Here is a 24,713-nt window from a genome sequence, read left to right as displayed (position 1 = left end):
TTAAGAGTCTACATGTCCACATTTTTAAAGGAAAGAATTTAAGAAGTTTACTCCAAGAACATTTTGAGTGTTCTATATAATTTTAAGCTTTGTATAAGAAATAGTAAATGATTATTTTATTTACTTGAAAAGAAAAAATATATAATTAAACAAAATAATGGAGAGTATTATGCTAAGTGAAATTGGCCAGGTGGTGAAAGACAAAATACCATATGATCTCACCTATAAGTGGAACCTAATCAACAAAACAAACAAATGACCAAAATAGTAAGAGAGACTTGGAAATAAAGAATAAACTGACAGTAACCAGAGGGGAGAGGGGAGGGGATAATGGGGAAAGAAGAGGAAGAGAAAAGCTGAGGAAACCGAATAGAGGACTCAGGGGCACAGACAATGGGGTGGGGATTGACTGGGGGTGGAGGGCGGGGCAGGAGAGGGGAAAAAGGTGGGACAACTGTAACCGAACAACAATAATAAACAAATATATACATAAAAGAAATATTGGTGATTTGTAGTACCATTAAGTCGAAAACTAATATGAAAGATCTATTATTCTTTTTATAATTAAAAAATACCCAAACTAAAAAAGTCAGTGTAAAAATAGGTTATGAAAATAAATTCCTTCTACTCCAGATCTATAAGCTCCCTTCCCAGAGCAACTATCATTATCAGTTTCCTGTTGTATCTTTTGAGTAATATTTTAAGCATGTACAAGCACATCTAATGTGATTCTAGTCCCTTTTTCATGTAAACAAGTGTATATTATGTAAACTCTTTTGCTCCTTGTGCTTTTTCAGATGTACTTTTAACATTTTTTTACTGGCTGTTCAGTATTCCATAGTATGGGTGAATCATTCATTATTTAACCATTCCTTGCTGATGGACATTTAAGTTTTACTCAAGTTTTTGCTCTTTTAGGCAGTATTACACTGAATTTTTAGGTCTTTTCCATGTATATATGTTTAGGATAAATTCTTAGAAGTGGAATTACTGGGGCAAAGAGAATATCATTCCGATTTTGATAGATATTTTCCAAAGGAGCTTCATGGGGGCTGACTCATTTATACCTTCATTAGTGCCAGGTGAGAGTTCCAGCATTCTCCCATCCTTACCAGAACACTACATGTAGTTTTTAACTTTTTGAACTTGGCTTGTTGGATAGGTGAAAATGGTACCTAATTTTAATTTTCCTCTCTTTAACTATGACTGAAGTCGAGCATCTTCTTATGGGTTAAAAGGCATTTGTTAGTATTTTTAGTGTGCGTACTTCCGGCTCGTGTCCTTTGCCATTTTCCCATTGCGTTATTGGTCATTTTCTGTTCAAGTTGTAAGGGTTCTCTCTCTATAAACAAATCTACCCTTGTCATATGTGCTGCCAATATATTTTGCAGTTTGTTGTTTGTGTTATGACTTGTGGCTTTTGTTTTCTTTGCAGATTAAAAAATTCTTATGCTATCACATTTAGTTCTTCTATAATTTGGGGAATTTGTGTTTCACTTAGTACTCTCCATTTAGAGGTGATAAAGGTTATTGTTTTCTTTTAGCATTTTTTCAGCATTTTTGTGAATTTATTATTTTTACCTTGGATCAATCAGAAATGATTATGTTATGAGAAGTGAGGTAGAAAGAAATTCAGTTTCATTTTTCCAGCGTACTAATAATTCATCTTTTCTCTGCCTGTTGAAGTGTAGTTTTATCGTATACTAAATTCTTAAATATATCGGGTCTATTGCTGGACTTGCTTCTATTTAATTGCTTTAAATGCACCCAGTACAAACTTTTAATTTCTAAAGCTTCATAATATTTAAAAATGTTTTGGCTCTTCTAGCATATTTTGTTTTACTATCTCACTTTTAGAACCAGCTTATCTGGTTGCAAACAACAACAATGGCAAAAATTCTGTTTGTGTTCTTATTGACATAGCACTTCTTTATAGTTTAATTGGTACTTCTTTAATTTATTTAAGACTTCTATTATGGCTTTTTAAAAACTTATTTTTATTTTAAAAAATATTTTATTTATTTATCTTTAGAGGGGAAGGGAAGGAAAGAGGGAGAGAAATATCAGCGTATGTTTGCCTATCATGCGTCCCCTGCTGGGAACTGGCCTGCAACCTAGGCATGTGCCCTGACTGGGAATTGAACCTCGATCCTTTGGTTCATAGGCCCACACTCAATTCACTGAGCTACACCAGCCTGGGCTATTATGGCTTTTTTAGAATATTAATTTTCTTTGCTGTTTGTATCGCTCTTATTTTTTCTCTCTTCTAATTCCAGTGACTTATATGTACATCTAGAAGACTAATGTTAAATACTATTGGTGATAATGTGCACCTATATTTTGTTCCTCAGTTTAGTAGGATTGTTTCTAGAATTACATCATTATTCATGATACTGGCTTTGGAGTTCAGATATATGTGTGTATATCTGTATACACACATATATCTATATATCTATATTATATAGTCATGTTTGGGAACAATATATACTTTTTGTTTTATTAAGAATTTTTTAAATTTGAAATTTATCAAACCTGTTTTCAAATTTATATACATTGCTTTTTTCTTTCTTTGACTTATTAATGATGTAAACTACATTGGTAAATCTAGTATTGAACCATCTGTGTCTTACTACCATGAACCTCATGTAATCATACATGTTATTCTTTTAAAGTATTGATGGATTCTGTTTGCTAATGTTTTTATCAGGATTTCTGCATTGATGTTTATATGAATAGCAGTATAAATTATGATATTCATAAGTATAGGTCTTTACCTTTTAAAAAGGTATTTATATTATTAGTGTTATTTCAGTATTACACAAAGAATTTTGAAGCTGTGCACCTTTCACTCCCAGACGTTTAAATCTCATTGGAATTGCTCGTTCCTTTGAAGATTTGGTGGAGTTCATCTGTGTGAGACTATCTGAGACTGGTGCTTCGTGCGGTCAAGCTTCGATATATTTCTTACGCGAACTGTTATTAATTTGTATTGATGAAGTCTAATACTACTAAATGACATGATGTTCATATATTCAATATTTATTTGTGTTTGAGAGTTCAGCTTATCATTTTCAGTGTGAACAGTTTTACTAATAATATTCTCATTCCTCTGTAGCACCTTAGAAATTAGGCATGCTTCTTTAACTATAATGTATAAAATAATTTTTCAGGGTGAAAATATAGCATAGTGCTTTGCAAATATAGGTAAATATATTGTATTGTACATAAATATATAACAAGATGAAGTGAGCTGGGGAATGCAGACTGGCCTGGCAGAGAAGCAGTGGATGGGGCCGGTGTTCTGCCTTGTGGAGAGGGCCCCATTTTGGAACAGACTCGGAGAGAAGAGGTACAGGAGGGAGGGCCTGTGACACGGTGAAGATGCTTTGCGCGTAAGATGTATCACTGTCTGAAATCTTGCTGAGGCTTATGTTACCCGTGAGTGTCCTGTGCAGTTGGATCTTTTTGGAGATGGGACAGAGCTGCGTCAAGCTGCGGGGGAATCACTGAGGGGTGACAGAGCCTGCTATAGAGAGCCCAGCCCTATCTGGGTCACTGACGTGGTGGCATTTAGATTTATATATGTAACAAGTCTCATGTTTTCTCATCCATGTTAGCGAATGCATGTTTGCCTTGAGAAGGAAAGAGTTAAGGACAACGTTAGTCAGGGTTATTTTTAGGCTGTGCAGTGTTTGTAGAGAATTCTAGGCTCCAAGGGGTTTAAGTCATCTTTTGGTTGAATTTGAACCATTTTCCACCAGTAGAGAGAGCTTCAGAAGGTCTTTGATTCATAAGCATCTCACTAGCTCACAGTATTTTCATTCTGCACGTCCAGCTCGATTAGTGCTACTCTGTTTTCTGGTTGCACTCACTAGTTTTGTCAGGCTAAGGTCATAATGACAGTCACTGCAGCCAGCGTTCTACTAGACTTGAAGTTGTCATGAGAACATTTTTTTTAAACAGGGCAACAACATGAAGAATTAGGTTCGCACGTTAAAGGAGTGGAAAGAGCACAGGCGCAGAGTCGGCCAGATGTGAACTCATGTCACTTGTACTACGTGTTGGACTTCTCCCAGCCTTCATCTGTAAATGGCAAATAGAAGTAATAATATGTGCTTTGCAGAGTTTTGTAAAGATTTAATGAAATAATGTATTTGAAGAACCTGGAGCATAATTAGCATTTAATACATTTCTTAATAACTTCATTCCTCCTTCACTTAATGCTTATAATTTAGTCGTATTGGATGTTTTTTTTTAAAAAAAATCCTCTAGATTCATTTCATGTATTCATGCAATCAAAACCATTTATTCAGTACCTGTGTTGGGCACTGTTCTAGGGGCTGGGATTAGAGTGCTGATCAAGGCAAGTAAGATCCCAGTTCTTATGACATTTGTGTTCTAGTGCATAGGTAGAAAGACATAAAAAAACAAATAAACTAGAAAATGTGGTGATTAGCGATGTGGTAAAACGTTTAAGCCAGGAGGAACCGAAATAGAGTATTGGAAGTACTTCTTTAGATTGGGTAGATAGGAAAGGCCTCTTGGATAAAATGACATTTTACTGAGACCTGAATGAAAGGAGGAGCCAGCTGCGTTAAGATCTGGAGGAATAACATTCCAGGCAGAGTGACCAGCTAGTGCAAAGGTGGCAGTGAACTTGTTATGTTTCAGGAAGTGGAGGATGGAGCTTTTCAGACAAGGGCCCGATCTTGAGGGACCTCACAGGCTAGTGTCTGGAATTCGGTGTGAGGGGAGATTGGAGTTTCTCACAGGCCTAAGATCTAGGGGTATCTGTTAATTATCATGGCTGAACAATTGCGGTAATTGTCAAATCTCAGCATACACGGGGATAATATACATAATATCATCCTTTGGGGAGAATGAAAGCCTTATCTTAATATAGTGAAGTAGGTGGATTAAAAATCAAAGGGAAGCCTAATACACATGACTAATTTTTGTGTGAGCTAATGAGAGGTGATTAAAGTAAAATGCCTGTATAATTAACTTTCAATTGTTTTTCTTAGAGCTATTTAGTTTATGATAATTCTTCCTGGGGTGTTGTGAAAAGTTATGGCCATTTCGGTAACAAATTTGTGCTGAATACCCTCATATTTTATGGCACTTTAGGATTAAGACAAAAGTCTACTTTTAAAAATTAAGTTTTTAGAATCGTTTTAGGTTTGCAGGAAGTGGTAACAATAGTACAAAGAGTTCCCATACACTCCACACCCAGTTTCCCCTGTTATTAACACCTTACATTGGTATGGCATAGTTGTTGAAACTGAGGAACAACTAGTGATATGTTTCTATTAACTAAAGTCCCTGCTTACAAGGTCATTCTGATACAAACTGCCTGGAGTCAGTGTAGCCCTCACAGGTTGAGGTCACAGTCCTCTCCCCAGGGAAGGCTCTTCTCATTTCAGACACCTGCTGTCTGAGCTTTGGGGTTCTGACCACCTCGGTACAAATTCAGCGGTTTCCTGTACCCTGTTAGGTTCAGTGGTTTCCTGTACCCTGTTAGGTTCAGTGGTTTGCTGTAATGACTCAGAATTTAGCATAGTACTATACTCATGATTACAGTTTTATTACAACAGATAGAAGGCAGGACTGGCAAATGAGGAGACACGTAGAGTGAGGTCTGGAGGCCCCAGCATGAGGAGCGTTCACGACCTCAGGACGCGTCACCCTCCTGGCACGTGGACGAATGATTGCCAGCCAGTCAGGCTCACTTTGGAATGTCCCTCAGTTTGGATTTGTCAGATGTTTTTCTCATGATTAAATCGGGGCTGTGAAGACCACAGAGGTACCGTATTTTTCAGACTATAAGACATACTTTCCCCACTAAATTTGGGAGGAAAAGGGGGTTGCGTCTTACAGTCTGAATGTAGCTTACCTGGCTGGCTGTGAGGGGGGTTGGCGGTGGAGCGGGGTCATAGGTTATTGAATATTTTACCATATTTTTTGCTTCAAAAATTTTTTTCCTATTTTCCTTCTCTAAAACCTAGGTGTGTCTTATGGTCCTGTGTGTCTTACAGTTCTAAAAATACGGTAGGTGCCATTCTTCTCACCTCACATCAAGGATACATAACCCTCATGACTTCTGTGGATGTTGACCTTAATCATCCGGGACAGTATCTACCAGCCTTCTCCACTGTAAAGTCACCCTCTTCCTTTCACGTTGTACTTTTTGGAAAGAAGTTATCAGACATGCACATTCTTAAGGAACGGGGAGTTATTCTCCACCGTACCTCCAGCATGGAGGAAGATAGAGGTATTTTTGATAGAAAGAGAAAAGACTTGAAATGTGTAAGTCATTAAGAATCTGCTAACCTTTTCAAATATTATAAAAATGGAATCACAGAACTGGATGGGACCATTCTTTAGAAAAGCAAATTTCGAGGGCCGTGAAGTTAGAGGCCAAAAGAGCACCGCTGGGGAGAGGGGCCGTGGGAATTCAAGTGCTGCATTTGCGTGGTAGTCTCAAATGGTTATCTGTGGGGCGGGAGGTAGCGTCTGGTCATCCTGGTGAATGAAATGTCTTCAGTCTCTTCCCCTACCACCCCGGTTCTATATGTTTTGTGATAGGAAATGTGGTGAGATGTTTCTTTCCATGGGTGATGCACATTATATAATTTCAGCTTGGTAAACCGGTGTGCCTGTGGATTTCCATGAAATTTAATTCTGCCGTGGGTTGACTTTTAGAAGTTGAATTTTGGACATTTTGTTATTGTTGTTTTCATCTGGGCAGACTCAACGTTTGGCTTATGGGAGGATTGTTTTAAGGTATCATGAATGTTCGGGTTTTGTGGTCTGGGCTGTCAAATCACATGCATAACTACTTAGGGAAAAATCAGCAGGATGTTAAATCTGGTAGTTGGTGAGTGGGTAAAAGTGCCTTCTGAGTTGGCTGAGGGATTTGAGAACCGCACCGTGACTGGTGTCCTCATGCAAATAGCTCTCCTCCTCATAAAATTCTAGCTTCCAGCCAAATGCAAATAGGATGAAATTTTAAGTGAGAATATGCACTGAAAAGAAGTTGGTCTGGGGAGACAGTTGTTGTTCACCTCGTAGTTTTGCATCTTTTTATTATTATTCCTTCAAGTGTTCCTAGCAGCAAGCATCATTTCTAACATCTAAAAACGCTTAGCCACCTTTGTCTCATTATACAATTTGTGGTTCTTTTTCTTTATAAGTTAACAAAATTTTTTTAAATTTTTTTAATTTTTATAGGCAGAGGAGAAGTGGGGGGAGAAAGAGAAGGAGAGAAACAACCAAGTGTGGTTGCCTGTCACACTTCCTGCACGGGGGAACTGGCCTGCAACTGAGGCATGTGATCTGACTGGGAGTCAAACCTGCGACCCTTTGGTTTGCAGGCCTGAGCTCAATTCACTGAGCTACACCAGTCATAAAACTTGTGGTACTTAATGGGCTGATCAATTCAAACAAAATCCTCTAAGAGCAAAGAACACTATCTTCACTTCATGGAAACAAGAAACCCAGGGAGTGACTGTGTAACATCTGATTTGAGGCTGTGGCTGAGCCTGGGAGATTAGCCTGGCTTCTCTTGACTGGGACCATCTCTAATGGAAGAAGAAAAGCTGCTGCCTCTGCCTCAGCTGGTGAACCTCACCTGCCTTTCAGGGAATAACACTGCCAGGGAGAAGTGTTACCGATGGACTGGAAAATGACAAAGTACTGCCTAGATATCAGACTGTGTAAGGGATCGCCATACCTTTTCTTCTTCAAAATCCTGACCCATCGATAAGTATTTTTCTCAGTAATCTTTCCAACTTTTTTTTACAGTGTAATACCTTTTGTATTTAGAATTAGCCAGCTAGAGTCGGTTTAGATGATCCCAATTTTGTTGGCAATATCTGAAGCATCATAGTCAGGAGTCAGCCAAGCATATGCCTCCTTCCTCCATCAGGGCCGAGCAGGGTGTGGACCTTGGCCATGTCAGTGTCATAGAGCTTCTTCACAGCTTGTTTGATTTGGTGCTGTTGGCCTTGACATGCACAGTGAACACAGGTGTGTTGTCTTCTGTCTTCTTTATGGCCAACTTGGTGGTCAGGGGGAAATTGCCTTGGCTTTGGCTTTGGCTTTGGGAGGGGCAGTGCTATCTTCATGAAAAAACCCAACTTTATTATTTATATATTGCTTAACAACAGATACCCCCTCTTCTAATTTACTTTAGACCAAGATTTCTCATTGGGGACATGGTTGGAACTGCTGCTCTGAGGTTAGCAAAGCGACCGTCAGACCCCAGTTTTGACTGTGATGTGTAACTGGGCAGTCCCAGGTGTCACCACGGGCCAGCCTCCTTTTCTCCGTTTATGAAAAGAACATTATTTGTGCCTGTTTATGGTATTTCTGCATTTGGTTTATAAGGTAAAACAGCAGTGAATAACTTTGCATGGCAAATTTATCTTGATGCAATTTTGACAGTTTTAAAGTAATCCAAATCATGTTTACAAGTTAAGTCTACCTCCCCAGGTGAACTTAATCTATCTTTAGTCACTTCTTGTATTCTTGTTATCTTTTTTTTAAAAGATTTCTATTTATTTATTTTTAGAGAGTGGGAAGGGAGGGAGAAAGAGAGAGAGAGAAACATCAATGTGTGGTTGCCTACCATGGGGGCCCCCTCTGGGGACCTGGCCTGCAACCCAGGCATATGCCCTGACTGGTAATCGAATTGGCGACCCCTTGATTTGCAGCCCATGCTCAATCCACTGAGCTACACAAGCCAGGGCTCTTGTTATCTTTTTATCTTTAGAAAAACGTCAGACTTTCCCCAACTTACCTCTTTGCAAAAGCCTCACAGGGTCCCTCTGCAGATTTTGTTTGCATGTAGCTCTTTGGTTGTAGAATGGATTTGCTAACCAGCATTCCGTGCTAATGATTGCAACTATTATTTCTCTAGAAAAAGATCTGATGGAGTAGATCTCAGGGAATTTTTTTTTTTTACTGCTTTCCCCAAAATCTGATTTAAAGCAGAGAAAGGGAATGCTTTCTTTTCAATCAATTCAAAGCTGGGAGCCTAGGAAAACACTGCTCAGGAAATTCTTAAAGGAACACATCTCTACTACTTTTCTTTTCACATCTTATACTCATTGTAGGCAAAGGTAAATGGTGTTTGCTTGGGTGCCCTTATGTAAAAATAGAGTAAAACAAAGAAAAAGCTGCAAGTGTCTCTTGAGGCCATCATTTCCCCCTTGGATTTCTGTATTTATACCTCTCTTTCTGGGAGACTGCTTCTGCCCAGGGGCTGGAGGTTGGGATGGGCCCTGTGGAAGGGGCAGAATGTTCTGCCTGGACTCTGTGACAGATTATTTTTGGGCTGAGCCTCTGCCACCTCTTTTCCTAATTCACCCATCATCCTCCGCTTTGAAGTATCTTTTACAAATCCGTGAGCATAAGTCCCTTTTTTTGGATGATCTAAAAAAAAAAAAAAAAAAAAAAGAAAAGAAACCCTGATAAGAATGTACACAGAGAAGTATTACATGGGTATGGGCTATAAAACTTCACTTTTCCGTTTGTGGGATTTCAGTTAGTTTGCATATTCTCCCTTGGTACCTGCTCCCTTTGGTTGCCTAAGGGAAGCAGAGGAGCATAATGATAAAGGGCTTCAATTTTGGAGTTAGAAGGGTCTGCACTGAAATATGTTTCTGCTGCTTCCTTGCTCTGTCTCCGAAGTTATTTGTGCCTTATCCTAAAACAGGTGTGCCCTTTATCAGACACTTAGTAGGAACTCAATGAAATGTGAGTCGTATCTTTTTCTCTCACTTCCTACTTTTCTTAGCTTTCATCTGTTGAAGCCAGTTGATGCCAAATAGTTTGAATAATCCAGAATAAATAAAACAATCTCATCTCCCACCACTCTCTTGGAGCTCACTCTGCCTGCCCTCTCTAATCCTCAACCGAGTATGTTCATGCCCCAGGGCCTTCGCATTTGGTATTCCCTTGGCTGTTCCCAGATCCTCACATGACTCACTCCTTTCCTCCCTTCAGGTCTCTTTTCACGTGTTACTTATCAGACAGTCTTCTCTGACCACTGTATGTAAAAAAGGACTTGCCCTCTATTTCCTGGTACTTCTTGTCCCCCTTACCCTGCTTACTTTTCTCCATGCCACTTATCATTTATTGGCATGTTTTTGTTTTTCTGTGTTGTCTGTCTTTTCCCCACTGGAATATAAGCCTTAGAAGGACAGGGACTCTTTATTAATTGCTGTATGCTCAGTGCGTAGGACAATAGTTGGGTTGTACATTCAATAAACATTTGTCGAATGCATGAATACATGGATGTTTTTATTCATGCTACATTTTCCCTGAGTTTGAAGAAAAAAAAGTGTGTACTGATTTTTAAAAACATTTAAACTATTTAATTGTCTCATTGTTATTGCCTCAAAATATTATTAAATTTAGAGGTGACCATTTTTAGTCTTCACTGAATTATATTAAAATATGATTTCTTCTGAGGCTTTTTTCCTTTATGCAGTTTTAATTTTAGAGAACTTTTAATTGTATCATTAACATTCCAGTCTGCAGGTCACTGTTGTGCGGTGGATTGGGAAAACAGGGAGAGACCCATGTTCTACTTATACCAATTTTTTGTGACCTTCATCTGATTGTACTTTTTTCTTTCATATGGAGAAATTGAAAATATGTGATTTATTGAGGTAGATTTTCTCAATAAAATGATATTGAGAGATGTTTTGTGGCCAAAACCCAGTTGTTCACTGTGGGGAAAAATATGCTAAATTATTTTTTAAATGTGTTTTCTCTGAAAGACTAGCATGCAATATTTAAACAACCACACTTGTGATAATTTCTATTGTAGCAATTCTGATGAGAAGTACACTTGCCAGCTAGGTGATTCACCATGTGTCATTAAAACTCTCACCTCAGATGCTGCTTTCGTTTTGTCCCATTTGGTACCTCACCTCTGATTCTGCATCCAGACGCCTTTGGATTAATAAACTGGGCTAAAAACTGAAATACCTGATGTCCTCGTAATTCTATGGCTTTCACATATTTTCTGTATTTTTATTTCAGGTAGGGAACACTGATTAACAGTTCAAACAGTTTTTAAAACAAACTTTGATAAGACAGATTTTTAAAAGAGCTAGTTCACAAGTTCTGTGTGTTTTCTTTTATTTTCTGCTTATTGCCGTGAGTAAAACCTGTTTGGAAAGTGTTACGCTTTGCTGTGGGTCAGCTTCCACAAGTTGCTTGAGCATACATAGACCTGACCATAACAAAGACCATAAATAAGTTTTTTAAAATATGGGAGTGATGAGATTTACTATATGTTAACTAATACTCATAAAGCACTTTTCTGGGGGGGTCCTTTTAGTAATGAAAAATAAGGCAAAAATGTTTACCAGATTATTTACTGTGCCTGCCTACATTATCCCAAACATCGGTGATTTTTATCTCAGGGGCAAACAGCCTTTTCTAAATATAAACACAAAACCTTTGCTTTGAAGGACATAGTGTACTTGGGGCAGAGCAACATTTGTTAAGCAAATATTTAAGCAAAATTTTATATCTTGCAGGGCTGGGTAAATAATAATATTTTATTTCTGGCAACCTGGGTCGGAGAACACTTTCCATTTTAAGACCGCCAGTCCACGGCCATTTACCATTTGAGTAGATTTTAAAGCAGAACCATCTACATTTTCTAAGTATATCAGCAATTGATTCAAACTGTGTTTGTTCCCATGTGCCAAGGCATTCTTGTGTCGCTGTGATGGAACTTGGCAGAGGACAGCCCCCAGCAGACCCGAGCCTGGCTGTTTGTGCCAAGGTAGCTTGTACTTCTTGCCTTTACTCAGGGGACTTCTGCAACTTCTTTCCCTTTCCAAACTATGTCCCCTGCCTCCAGTGCATTTCTCTGTTAGTGTTTTTCCTTTCCCACAGTGTATAAGCCTGAGAAAATTTAACTTGCTACAGTGTGTGGGAATTTGGAGACTTGTGTTACCTACACTTTAAGATGTCATGTGGGCTCACATTGCTGAGTCTTGGTTGTATCAGTGTAACACAGAGTTTGAACTTTTATAGTCATTTCCAGCTCCACTTCCAGATTCTCCTTACTTTTAGCCACTGTCTAACCTGGGCTGGAGCTATTTCTGTTGATTGCTTTGGTCACTGGGATAGCGGGCTCCCCTTAACTTCCCTGCCCCCCCACCCTGCCTTAGTTGAAGAAGTGCTCTCTTTGTAACTTCAGGGAAGGCTAAGTTGGGTCCTGTCTGGCATCCCCTACTTAGATTCTTGTTCTAGGCATTAACTCTACCAAATTCTTCCTCCCTACACTGCTTCTTTACGTTGGAAAGGCTAATCTTTGTCGTTTTGGTTCCACAATGTTTCTAAAAGCTATAGTTTTTTTTCCACAACTCTGCCTTTGTGGTTTTGTGCCGTTTTCTCTTACCCTGGGCCCCAACCCCTGCCCTGCCCCCCAGATGTGGGTCTCCGACAGTGCCTGGTCATGTGAGTTGAAGAGAAGGATGTAGTCTTCATGTGGCTAGGCAGATGCCATCTAAGCAAGGGACTAGAAACCTACAAGCCACAGCTCAGAGCCCAGATTTAAAGATGCCCGTGTGATCCTATGCAAATAAGCAATCCACTCCATGTCAGCATTCTTTCATTTTGAAAAGGTCTTAAAAGATGGACAAACAGGGTCTTAGGAAGAGCACTAGAATTTGTTGTGCCTTTTTCTCACTCAGCCCTCCCAGCATTCCTGAGGAATAAGAGAGAGACAGATGCATTCAGGAAACATCCACATGGATAAACTGTGCACATATTTACACTGTCACTTCTAAATATGCCTAGTAAAGTCACCTGAGAAGACAGTGTGGTGTGTTGTGGGCTTTGGAAAGTCGTGGAGCCCCAAGTGTCAACCTCTTCTGTCTTGGAAAAAGCAGTAGTCCTCCTGGGACAATGCACATTTTAAAAGTTAATTTTTAAAAGAATGAAAGAACAGTTTTGGTTTTAAAAAAAGGATAATTTTAAAAAGTACTCATACCACTGGAGTGATTGTACGGGCTCCTTGGAGCTAGGACATAGACTCTATTAAGAAAGAGAATGGCAAAGTTCCCTTTGTGGATTAACTGCAAGATTCCTAGATTCTTCACTGAGCTCAAACAGGTGAAAATGGAACAAAGAGTGCTGGCCAGCTGGTCTGGCTGCAGCATTAAAGCGAAGCCTGGGGATAACTCAACACTCTGTAAAATATGCATAAGGGAAATTTAGGGTGCTGCTCAAAAGCTGGTCAAGCTAGTAGAAGGACGTGTGTGTGTGTGTGTATGTGTTTTCTCCCCAGCAGGCAGTCACATGCGTGCAGCTGCCTTTCGCTTTTCCCTGGGTGGCGTCATTCATCCAGGCCTTGTGTCTCGGCAGGAACGTTCCTATTCTATCATCGGACGATTTGTTTAACCAAAATTACATTCTCTCTGAATAAGAACTTCAGAAGTTAGGAATTGTACCAAATTTTAGAGAAGCCACTGGTAACTTTTACAGAAATTTTAATTTTTGTATCAAGAAAAAGTTAAATAGGATGGTGGACAAGTTTAGATAGGACCCAGTGAAAAATGGTCAGTCTAATTTATCGCACATTGCTTTCTGGGCTCATGAAGGTCGCTGTCTTTTCTTTTGGAAAAAACACTTTTTTAGTGATTTTACTGCTATTATTTCCTTATTTAGCTATCTAGTTATGCATAACAATTGAAGAATGCATTTTCAAATTAAGCTTTGATCCATTAAGCTTTGAATACCTTATATTCAAAGGTATTTTACACTTCTCTGCCTTTAGAGATCTTTTTTGAGTCTATGTACTATCTGTTCTTTAAAAATATTTGAGAGATTCTTAGCATAGAGATTGTTAAATGCAATTTAACTTTAAATAGCCTCTTTCTTTGAAAGAAAGGACCATTGTTTTTGCTGAATTACCAATGCGCTGTATAATTTCAAGCTCTCAGAGATTCCCCTATCTTGCAGTTCTGCGACCCCTCTCTGAAAGTCAGAATGCCCGAGAGAACCCCATTTCCATATCTAAAATTAGAAATGACACGCAGAGGCTGCCGGCATTTTACCAGACATTGTAATGACACGTTTTCTGTTTTTGCTAAAACCTGAAGAAAGAAATCAAGCAGTCAGCTCTTTACTAAATAAACAGTCTCTCTTTCTTTGTTCAGCACTCCTGCCCGTTTATTTGAGTTGAGAATCCATTGTAGCCATGTATCTATGAAGTGTCCCTTACCACTACCCATTTTTTTATTTAGGATAGATTGTTCCCTAATCAAATCTATGAGGTCATGCAGATGTTCTCATTCGCTAATTTTGTTTATAGACAATGATGTTTGTGAAATACACCTTTGCCACATTTAAGCCAAGGGCCTTGTTATGATTTTTTTTTTGGAGAATCTAAGTGCTCTGTTTGCCATGTATGGGCTTTTTTCCCCTTTTCTTTTTGTGTGACTAAATAGATACTAACATGTCAGAGAGGATGTGGAGAATTCCCATTTGCTTGCAAGTTTTGGCTTTTACAGTATTTGGTCATCATGTGTGAGGAATCTGCCTTCTCCTTTACATTTGGGAAATTGATTTGGGGGAGGAGATTGAAGGAGGGGCTCAAATGGAGGAAGCAAAGTCTTCTCTGGGGACTGGGTGACCTTCTCCCAGTATCTGGGCTTTCCACCCCCTCCTGTCAGACTATCTTGCTTGGCACTTGGCTGTGTTCCCAGCCTAGAGACAATTACTGCCCAGGGCCAGAGGTCCAGCCCACCTTGGCGGATCACCTGCGGGTTTGGATTGCCACCTCTGTATTCCGGCAGCACATGCAATCCGAACTGACTGTAATTTACAGTGCCTTGATGCCTAGCAAGTGTGCTCTTTAGCTGCGTCTTACTATTTGTCAAATTGTTTTTCTTCTTACAGTTGAAAGTAAGAAGGCCCTTTGTTGAAGGTGAGCAATGAGAAAATGGGGTACTAAGTTCAGAACAGTGGTCCATTGACTGGCATTATTGTGGGGAAAGCTTTGTCCTATTGGGTGTGTCAGGTTGCTGTCTGAAACACTGAAGTTAAAATGTACTTGTATCTAAATTGGACACAACCCACCCTCCCCTTTAATCCTCCAGTGATTTTTCATAATGTAGTAAAAAGGTATAGTCCATAACTGTAGTTCATAGGTAGTGTCTAGCCTGTACACTTGTATATTCGTCCTGTTCACTGTTTAAGAACCTGCAGCTTTTACATAAGGTGCAGATTCTCAGCATCCCTTGAAAATCTGTAAGATGAGTTAATATGGAGCCTTTATTCTCGCATTGGCTGGAGTAATAGCAGGCCCCCCGCCACCCTGGCCTTCCCCTTTCCTGGGTGGGACAGACCACCACACCACCTGTTGCCCTGTGTTCAAGACTGCTTTGTCATTCACATTTCTAATCCGGGCCCTCTAGGCGCCCTGGAAAATGCTCTGTTCTCATTTCCCTCTTGAGTTTACCTCCACCGTCCACATCACCTGGAAAGAACAACTTATGGAGCTCCAAGGAAGGGAAACATGCTCTTCAGCTTCTGGGCTTTTTTTACACATTCTAGTCCCTCTCCATGAGATGCCTTTCCCCACTTCCTCCTCCGGTCAGACTCTTACTTAGCCTTTAAGACCTAGCTTGATCACCGCATTTGGGAAGCTGGCCCTGACGCCTTCCCTCTGTGTGTGGTTGTAGATGCCCCTCCACTGGGCTCCCTCCACTGCTCCTGCACCTCGGTCGTTGCACCTGGCACACCGGCTGGTAACCAATGTTACGTGTCTTTCTTCTCCTCAGATTGAGGGCCTTGAGGGCAGAGTCTGTCCTATACTGCCCACCACCCCCTTTTTTTTAAACTCAGGAACTCAACAATTCTTGGCACATAATACTTGGAATACATATTTTTAAAAATTTGTTAAGTTCTAGAGAGAGGGCAAGGGAGGGAGAGGAACATCAGTTGGTTGCCTCTTGTACACATTCCAGCTGGGAACTAAATCTGCAAACCAGGCATGTGCCCCGAAGCATTTTCTGTTTGTTTTTTTTTACAATACATATTTTTAATTGACATGTTTATACTGTCATAGGAACTGGTTTTCTAGCTTGGCTGCATATTAGAATTACCTGAAAGCTCTAAAAAATTTCCGTATCCAGGCCTCACTCCATACCCATTACATCAGAGTCTGAGGTCCAGATGTTGATAGTTTCTAAAGCTCCCCAGGTGATTGCAGAGTGCGGTGCAGTCTGAGAGCCGCAGTCTGAGGTCTTTGACTGGGGCAATCTAAAGAAAAGCAGTTTTCTGAGAGTGTAGTTTGGGATTAGAACAGTTGGTGATGATTTTAGGAAATTCCACCTGGGATGAGCATTTTTATTTAACTTTGATAGCACGAATAAGTAGCAACCTATCCTTAAGAAATTAGTTTCTTCTACATCGGTAAAATAATTCTGCAAGCTATCACGTGTGACAGGTAGCTAATCAACAATGTCATTTCAGCGCCTTAATAGCTTTTTGTAATTTTGATCGTTTACGTTGTACAGCCGTGCGCCATTTCCCACCTTGCCGCATTTTGATTTAAATTTCAAGTGTACTATTTTTCAGTCACTCCGTAAATTAGCTTAGGCATTGGTTGAGTTCCCAACACCAGCTGCTGCTCTTTTATGCATCAATCTTCCTTGTTTTGTATTGGGACTGCTAGTTGGAAAATAGACAAACACAAAACATTAATTGGTGTCATGTGGAAAACACACTCGGTTTAAGAGCCATTTTAACTTGGTGAAAGCTATCACTGGCTTGTCCGTTAAATGCTCAGTCCTGAGCCCATGGTTAGTGTGGAGAGGGCTCAGAAATGAGTGAATAAACAAACAAATAAATAAAATAGTGAAAGAATTGAGGAAGCATGTATGAATTGGGATTGCATTTACCTTGGAGAGTGATAGACTGAGGTGACCAGTTTATATATGGGCACTTCTTTGTTTTGTGAGTAGTAACTGTTGGTTCTACTGAGAGTGAGGTATAGTAGGTATTTGGTTTAAAATGATGGGAGTTTTAGAGATTTATGTGTAAGGAACAATTTCTTATTTATAAAGACTTAGACAGTGGTATCAACTGTGTGATCTCTTTTTTAGGAGAGCATTTTGAAGAAGACCGACCACTGTCTGTCTGACCAGATAACTTCTTGAGATTCCTTTTATCTCTGGATTGAAAAATCGCTTCCAGTTAATCTTTTGTATCTTCAGCAAATGATCTTTTTCAAACTGCCCGTTTATCTCACTGGGAAAGCTGAGTTATCTAGATTGAATCTAGCACTAGTACCTTATTGGAGTAGTATTTTAGCTTTTCTAAAAATTTTCTGCTTATTCAACTCTGTTTCCCCTTTGGGCTGAGAAGCTCTGGCTCCGACCTCCCTTCACAGGGAGTCTCTTCGTCATGGGAGGAGAGAGGGAGGATGCTGAGCTTCTGGAGAGATGTGGGAATTTGTTAACGCATTGGAGTCGGCTTAGTGGCTGCCCCTGGAGCCCCAGCTGGGAGCTTCGGACTTGCCTTCTAGCCCCACCTCTTGACCACTGGCTGGCTCATTCCCAAGCCAGAAGCAGTGGCATCACTTGACCTGGGAGGAGCGGCAGCCAGCCCAGAAGGACCAGACCTCCAGCTCTGCCCAGCCTGGCTATCACCTTCAGAATACCTGAGGACACTGGGATGTAATTACCTGCCTTGACACAGTGGCTTCCGGCATAGAGCAGAGAAAGGTCCTGACTAATCACCTAGCCAGCTCAGTGCTCTTCAGTCAGAGACTCAGGAACCAAGGGGTGAATTTTGAAATCCTGCCGCCCTCCCTCCCGTATCTGTAGAACATTCCCTTCTTTCTGGAGAGGAGAAGAGGTTGCCAGGGGAGCATTTTACCTTCCTGGTTCCCTTGCTGTCCTTCTGCTCACTGTGCCTGCTGCCAGCTCCCTTCCCTTCTGCCTCACACCATCCGGACCTGGCCCCTATTCTTGCCTGGATGACTTGGGTACAGAAGTGGTGGCAGTAGCCTGCAGAAGGGTGACAGTGCTGGCAGCGAGGGCAGGGGAGAGGTGCCAGCTGCTAGTGCTGGCGTGTCTGGCACCACTGTTCTCCCAGAGTCTGCTTCTGGGGCCCGGCTCTGCCAGCACGAGGCTGCTGTTTGGAAATAGAAAATTCTGATCTAATTCTGGCAATGTAGTATTTTCTTCGTTGAGTTTGCTTAGATTATATTCTGATTCCCTCTGTTCCTTTGTATGTGGGGATCTGGCCTTCTGCGAATGTCATCAACGTGAAGGAATTTGAAGGAGAGGTGTGTTTGCCAAGGCCCTGGGGTAAAAAAATGGCAGTGCTGTCTCATGAGCCCGCCTCTACTCTCTCTTCTTCCCATCTCGAGTTTCTCACCCAAAGTCACAACTTTGGTTCCTCGACCAACCTGAACCACAACAGACAGTGTTTGAACGGCTTCAGCCTCCCAGTTGGTGTGGTCCGGGTTGCTTTTCCAGACAGGTGACCCCTCTGGGCTCCCATCTGAATCTCGGCTTTCTTCCCTCCCTGCTTGGGGCCCTGGTTTCTAGCTTTATGGTGACCACGCTGGGCCTTCAGAGCTGACGTTGGGAGGGCACTGGTGCCAGGTGTGATGTCAGTTGCAATCCTCCAGTGTCCTTGCCAGCTCTCCCGTGGGACAGTCGAGTCCGGGCCTGAGTGGGGAGCTCTGCCCCAGCACCACCTGCCTGTCGCACTCTTGAACCTTGTATACTCTGTGCTTTGTTTTGGTGGTTTTTTTTTTTTTTTTTTTGCCACATGAGAGATGAAGCCTGATGGTACCAAAAGGCAGGTGTGATCCCAGACAGACAGCCCTCCTCTGTCCCCGTTCAAATGTGTGGTGCTTCTGACTCATGTGATCTTGGTTGAGTTTCCCTCCAAGCCTCATTTCTTCGGTAAAATGAGGGTGCCACTTCCTATCTTACAAATTAATGGTGATTATATAATATATGTGATAATAATGATTATATAATTATATAAAATGCCTAGTATACTTCTAAGTTCTTAGGAAGAACATGGACTTCCCTTCCTTTCCCTACTGGGTGTCTGCCTCGTGGTTAAGGCTGCCGTGCCCTTAGGACACAAGGACACACTTTCCTTGCTCGCCTGCATACTGTGATTGGCTTTTGCACTTGGTCACTTTTTCTAGTCTTTGTTTAATCTGTGTTAGTAGGTCTTGGGCCAGGTCTTTTTTCTGGCTGTCTTGGGTTTCCTCAGGTGGGAGTATTCAATTGGACAAAAGGGGAAAAAATCCAAGAAGGGAGCTGCTTTTATTGCTCACACCCCTGTCCCAATTTGCTAGCTGTTCCTATGTTCCTGTATGTATTTACATGTAGGATGGTCTGTGTGCTTCCACATGCAGCCTTATGAAGTAAGGTACCAGCCTTTAGAGTCTGGAGTCTTCTGGTTTCCGACTTGTTTAGCTCAGCAGTGAAAATAACATTTGTTGCTGTTAAATTGGTCCCCAGTGGCTATCTTCTGTTTCGACTCTGTAGCTGCCATGCAGCTGGGCAAGAATCAGCACAGATGAAAATATTTTAACCAGAGACGGTTGGACCCGGCACTAATGTTGTGTTGCCCAGACCAAGGCAGAGGTCAGCCAGCCAGCAACTGAGAGGGCACATGGCTAGAGTATGCTTCTGGAATGTCTGAGACAAGTCCTGGATGCAATTTCAGTATCTAAAGAGAAAATTAAGGAGGTCATAAATTGTAGAATATTTTGCCTTATGTAGCAAAATCCGAACATCATTTAAAATGCATCTCGTTATGTGCTCTGGTGTTGATGAACTGGGTCCAGCTTGCAACATCTGTTAGGCTGACTTGATGGTTATTGCAAGTTGCAGGGAGTGTTCAAAAGCCTGTTTTACAAGTGTCATAAAGTGAATGGAAAATATTTTCTATAATTTCAAATAATAGAACCTCAGAGGCCTTTGATCAAATGGAAAGAGCCCATGGCCAGCCCAGATCTCTCTAGGTTTCTGTTCTTTATGTTGTGGCCCTCTGAAATAGTTTTAATTAGACTGAAGAAAGCATTGATATTCAGTGACAGATTAATGTCCAAGTTACAATATGTAATGGCATGGAAATAAAATGAGGAAATAAATGCTGGATGAAACCACTCTAATGAAGGAATCCATAAATTAGGGGCTGCTCTTCCTTTCACTTTACTTAATAATGGAATATAGATGAGGTGGCCAGATCGAGTACTGATCCTCTCTCCTCCCCTTTTCTCTTCTTCCTGAAATCAAAAATGCCTTAGCAAATCCAGACGTGGAGTCGGTACAGTTCTCAAGCTCAGAGTCCCAGAGCCTTGTTCGGATGGGCTGTTCTAACACGGGGGTCGGCAAGCTTGCCTGTGGCCAATTTTTGAACAGTTTTATGAGCTAAGAATAGTTTTTATGTTTTTAAAATGGTGTGAGAAGAAACCAAAATGAGTATTTGACAAAAACCCTGCAGAGCTTGCAAAGCCTAAAATATTCACTAGCCCTTTATAGGAAAAGTTTGCCAACTCCTGTTTTTATGAGCTTACATTGAGCACTCCCAACTGTGCTTTCTGTGAGATCAAAACAGTGAAAAGGTGGAGGTTTGGAAAAGGTGTGCACTTCAGGGCCGGACAAACCTGTTCTGAACCCTGACTGTGTGACTTTCTACCTGAGAACTCAGGAGAGTTACTTCACTCCTTGGGTTGTTGGAATTCTGTGCCGTGCACTTAGTAAGATCATGGCAAATGATAATTCTTGACCATCTGTAAAGCCCATGAATAAGTTGTAAAAGGATTGCAACAGGCTTGTCGGCAAATGGACAGAGGACATGCCAGGCACTTGGTGTGGCACTGAATGGGCATCATCTTACCACTTCAATCCCAAAGCATGTCTCCCCGGACAGTTTCTGCTGTCACTCCTCCTGGCAGCCCCTGCTTCAGACTTCTCTCTCAGCTCTCTGCTGTGGTGGCTTCCATGTCCTTCAGCTTCCTGAAGATGTTTGTGTCTTTGAGCCTAAGCACTGGGCACTTATCCAAATGTATGTGGACATTTGTGCCTTTGATGGTTATTTGCTGCCAAGAACTGTTCTTTCTCCCCTCTTTTCTCCTCCCCCTATTCCTTAAAAACAATGTGTGCATTAATTGGTCAAAGAGAAGGACCTGATCCTTCCTAACTGTCCCTTTCCTGAGTTGTCACAGTGATTTCCAAGTGACTTCAGGCAAAGAATTTAAAAAAATGTTTTAAATTTATTTTTCATTTAAAGGGAAGGGAGAACGAAAGAGAGGGAGAGAAACATCAGAGTGAAAGAGAAATATCAATTGGTTGCCTCTTGCATGTGCCCTGCCAGGGGGTGGTGCGCGGGGTGGTGCGCAGGGTGGGCGGGGCGGGAGGACCAAACCCTGGGAATCGAACTGGCAATCTTTTCATTTGTGGGGCGATGCCCAGACAACTGAGGCTTACAGGTCAGAGCTCAGGCAAAGCATTTAAACTGTTGTTTCCTTTTCTTTCTTCATAACATGAAATAGACAATACCTTTGTTTTATACCAGAACTCAAAAGCATTGCATTCTGGGATGAGTATGCCTGTGTACCTTATAATTGCTGAAGTTTTGGCTGTGAGAAAAAGCCTTATTTTTTTTATTTTGTTTTGAAATGGTTGGGGCTTAGAAGTTCTCTGGTTGCGTAGACATGCACGGCTTGCTTTTTTCCAAGGCAGAGTTTGATAGGATTATTCTTGCAGTCAATCTGAGAGGTGTATTCAAGAGTACGCAAAGATCAGGCTGTTCTTTTCCTGGAAGGGTGGGGCTGCTGGGGACGTCTAGCCTTAGAAACGTGCTTAGTGTGTGACCTCAGCGCTGGGGCTGCTGGCCAGGATTTCTGACACTGATTATAGGTAGCAAATGCTAAATTAAGGTCCTGCAAGGTTCTGCAGCCATAGCACATGGCTGCACGTAGCAGGAGGTGAAGAAACCCAAATGTGAGAGATGTCTGCTCACCTTATAAGAAAGTAAATAATATTTATAATGCCCTTTAAAAATTGTTTTGCGGTTACAATTGATATTTTATATTATTTTATATTAGTTTCAAGTGTACAGTGTAATGTTTAAACAGTTTTATAATTTGCAATGTCATCCCCCCGATATTTCCAGTACTCACCTGGAATCATGCACATAGTTATTACAATATTATTGACTATATTGCCTGTGCTGTACTTTTTTTCCTGTGCTGTAATTTTATAATGGTTTTTATTTATGTGGTACTTTTTCTTCAGGGATAAAATGGCTTTATTAAGATGTTACTTAAATATTCTGTAATGATATTACTATTGTATTAAAACACTATTAATAGTGTTTTGTTGTTGCTTAAGTGCAAAATGGCATTGTTTATTGAACTGGCTTGAGAAACCCAAATTTTCTAGATGTCCAAATCTATTTTATATATCTAATGCCACTGAACTGCATACTTAAAAATGGTTAAATGTTATGTTATTGCATCACAATTTTAAAATTTATGGTAGATTATCAAAATTCAATTTAAAGAAATTATTAAGTAGTAGTTATTCTTGGTAGGTTTAATTTTCTTTTTTGGATTTTTTTACATGTTTCAAGTTTTTTCAAATAATAAATATGCATTACCTTTTTAATCAGATAAAATTTTTTAAAAGTTTTTTTCCTTTTAGCACTGTTTTACAAGCACTAATAGTACTTTCTGCCTGCTCACACTTCTGTAGCAAATTTAACCCACTGGTTTAGCTTCATGCATGCTTTTAAGCCATAAATTTTTATTTTCAAATTCAAAAATATACTTCTATAATAATCCTTGCCTTAGATATTTAGAAGTGAGGAGAATGGGTTTGATTTAATGGAGTGATTTGCACACACTATATATCTGCTTTATTCTAGAAAGCAATAATTTATGATAACTTGACATACAGATTTCCAGATCTGAAAAAAGTAAGGCAATATAGTTTACATGTTTGAGAAACTTCGTTTATAGATGCATAAAAAGTAAAGGTTTTTTATTCTCAAGGATTTTACCTTTTAAAAACCACACCTGGCAAGATATATGAACTTTCTTAGACTAAAAGAGAGCTAAAGTAAAGAAATATTTGGGAGGATGCAGGGGAGGGATGAGAAATTAGCTCACACCTCCTCCCTCCAGGAAGTTGCCTCTCTTTTTCCACCTAATGTCCCATTGCCTTCCGTCCTGTTCAGAGCCAGGTCTTCGTGCCTGTCTGGGCATGTGGAGGGGTCTGAACAATCGATACTCTACAGAGTAGGTTTGGCCTGGAGCGCAGGGCAAGGTGGACTCACTTCAGCCTACGGGAAGTAGGTAGATGACCAAAAAAGAGCAACCTGAGAGGCGCTGCCCTGGTCTTCCCTATATCTTCCCCAGGTCTTGCTATCCTGCTCCTGTTCCCTTCAGGACCTGGCTCCAGTGTTCCTCTGTGGGGCTATTTCTAATCTTCTCCAGTGCAGGTTCTCTATGCCTTCCTTGAATTCTCCAGGTACAACTTTTCCCAAGCCATTTTGCAGAGCGACACATAGATGCTCATTGACAGTTGGGCTGGTCAAGTACATCTGGGAGCCCCTGCATGCCAGAACTCCCTTTTAGAGTCCCGGGTGCTCATTAGCATATTAAAGGCTCTGAGAAACCTGCTCGATCCAAAAACACTTGATTGAAAATATTTGATTACAGAACCTTTCTTTCTCAGGAACAATGGTATACATTTTGAGTAAAGTCAGAATTGTCCATAGTGGGTTTATTAAATGTTTACTAAACATTCTTTCCATGACTAACTGTTCTTATAACCTCATATATAATATATGACATTCTACCATTAGAAATTATTCCCAGTGACTGTGCAAGGAGCACCAGATTTCTGGGGGATATAGTTATAATCAAAGAGAAGGGGAAGGGTAAAGAATACAGAAAAAGACTTGCTAGAAGGATCCAACCATTTTATATTTTGCTTGGGGTAGGGCTGTGAATCCCAGGGCATCCATTCAGTTTTGCTGGCTGATACTGGAGCAGTGAAAGGTCACAAATATTCTGGGTCCTTTTTCCCTAGAGAGGGTAGCATGTTTAAGTTAGATGCCATAAACTAAAGGGAAGGGGAATCATAAGTGTGAACATTGCTTTTCAGTTACTTGCAAGTCATCTACTTTTTCCATTCTCACAAAAATATGCTGTCAGAATCATATGGCCTTCCCTTTAGCAGAGAACCTCAGATTTTTCTTTCAATAAAGGAAGAAAGAGAGGAAAGGAGAAGTTTTAAAATACCAGCATATCACCCTGGTCAGGTGGCTTGTTTGGTTGGAATGTCACCCTGTGCACAGGGTGTTGCCGCTTCGATGATTCCCAGTCTGGGCACATACCTGGGGCTTGGGTTTCATCTCCAGTCGGGGTGTGAGCAGGAGACAAACCAATCAGTGTTCCTCTCTCTCTCTCCCTCTCTCTCTCTCTCTTCTCCCACCCCCTCCTTTTCTTTTATAAAAAAATCAGTGAATGTATCCTTGGGTGAGGATTAAAAAAATAAAAATAAAATACTGTTATTTTTTGGACCAGATTTTAGAGGAGGAAAATAGGAAGAAAAGTTTTGAAGCAAAAAATATGGTAAAATATTTAATAACATAGATACATAATATTTACCGATGTAAGTGTAAACAGA

General features: G+C 40.6%; 1 protein-coding gene and 1 long non-coding RNA gene across 2 annotated transcripts in view; both read left to right on the top strand.

The window, feature by feature from the left end:
- PPM1L (protein phosphatase, Mg2+/Mn2+ dependent 1L) overlaps nucleotides 1-24,713 on the top strand; it is a 247,227-nt gene that overhangs the window by 30,818 nt on the left and 191,696 nt on the right. The gene's annotated exons all lie outside the window — the stretch shown is intronic.
- Nucleotides 5,382-7,292, top strand: LOC128626238 (uncharacterized). Its single transcript, XR_008390155.1, has 3 exons — nucleotides 5,382-5,803; nucleotides 6,006-6,306; nucleotides 7,231-7,292. It is a non-coding gene; the product is annotated as an uncharacterized LOC128626238 (long non-coding RNA).

The sequence above is a fragment of the Artibeus jamaicensis genome, unplaced genomic scaffold (assembly GCF_021234435.1).
Source record: "Artibeus jamaicensis isolate MK-2021 breed Jamaican fruit bat unplaced genomic scaffold, CSHL_Jam_final scaffold_474, whole genome shotgun sequence".
Classification (NCBI taxonomy): domain Eukaryota; kingdom Metazoa; phylum Chordata; class Mammalia; order Chiroptera; family Phyllostomidae; genus Artibeus; species Artibeus jamaicensis.
The sequence above is the reverse complement of the archived record's forward strand: the minus strand, read 5'-3'. Positions and strand labels throughout refer to the sequence as shown.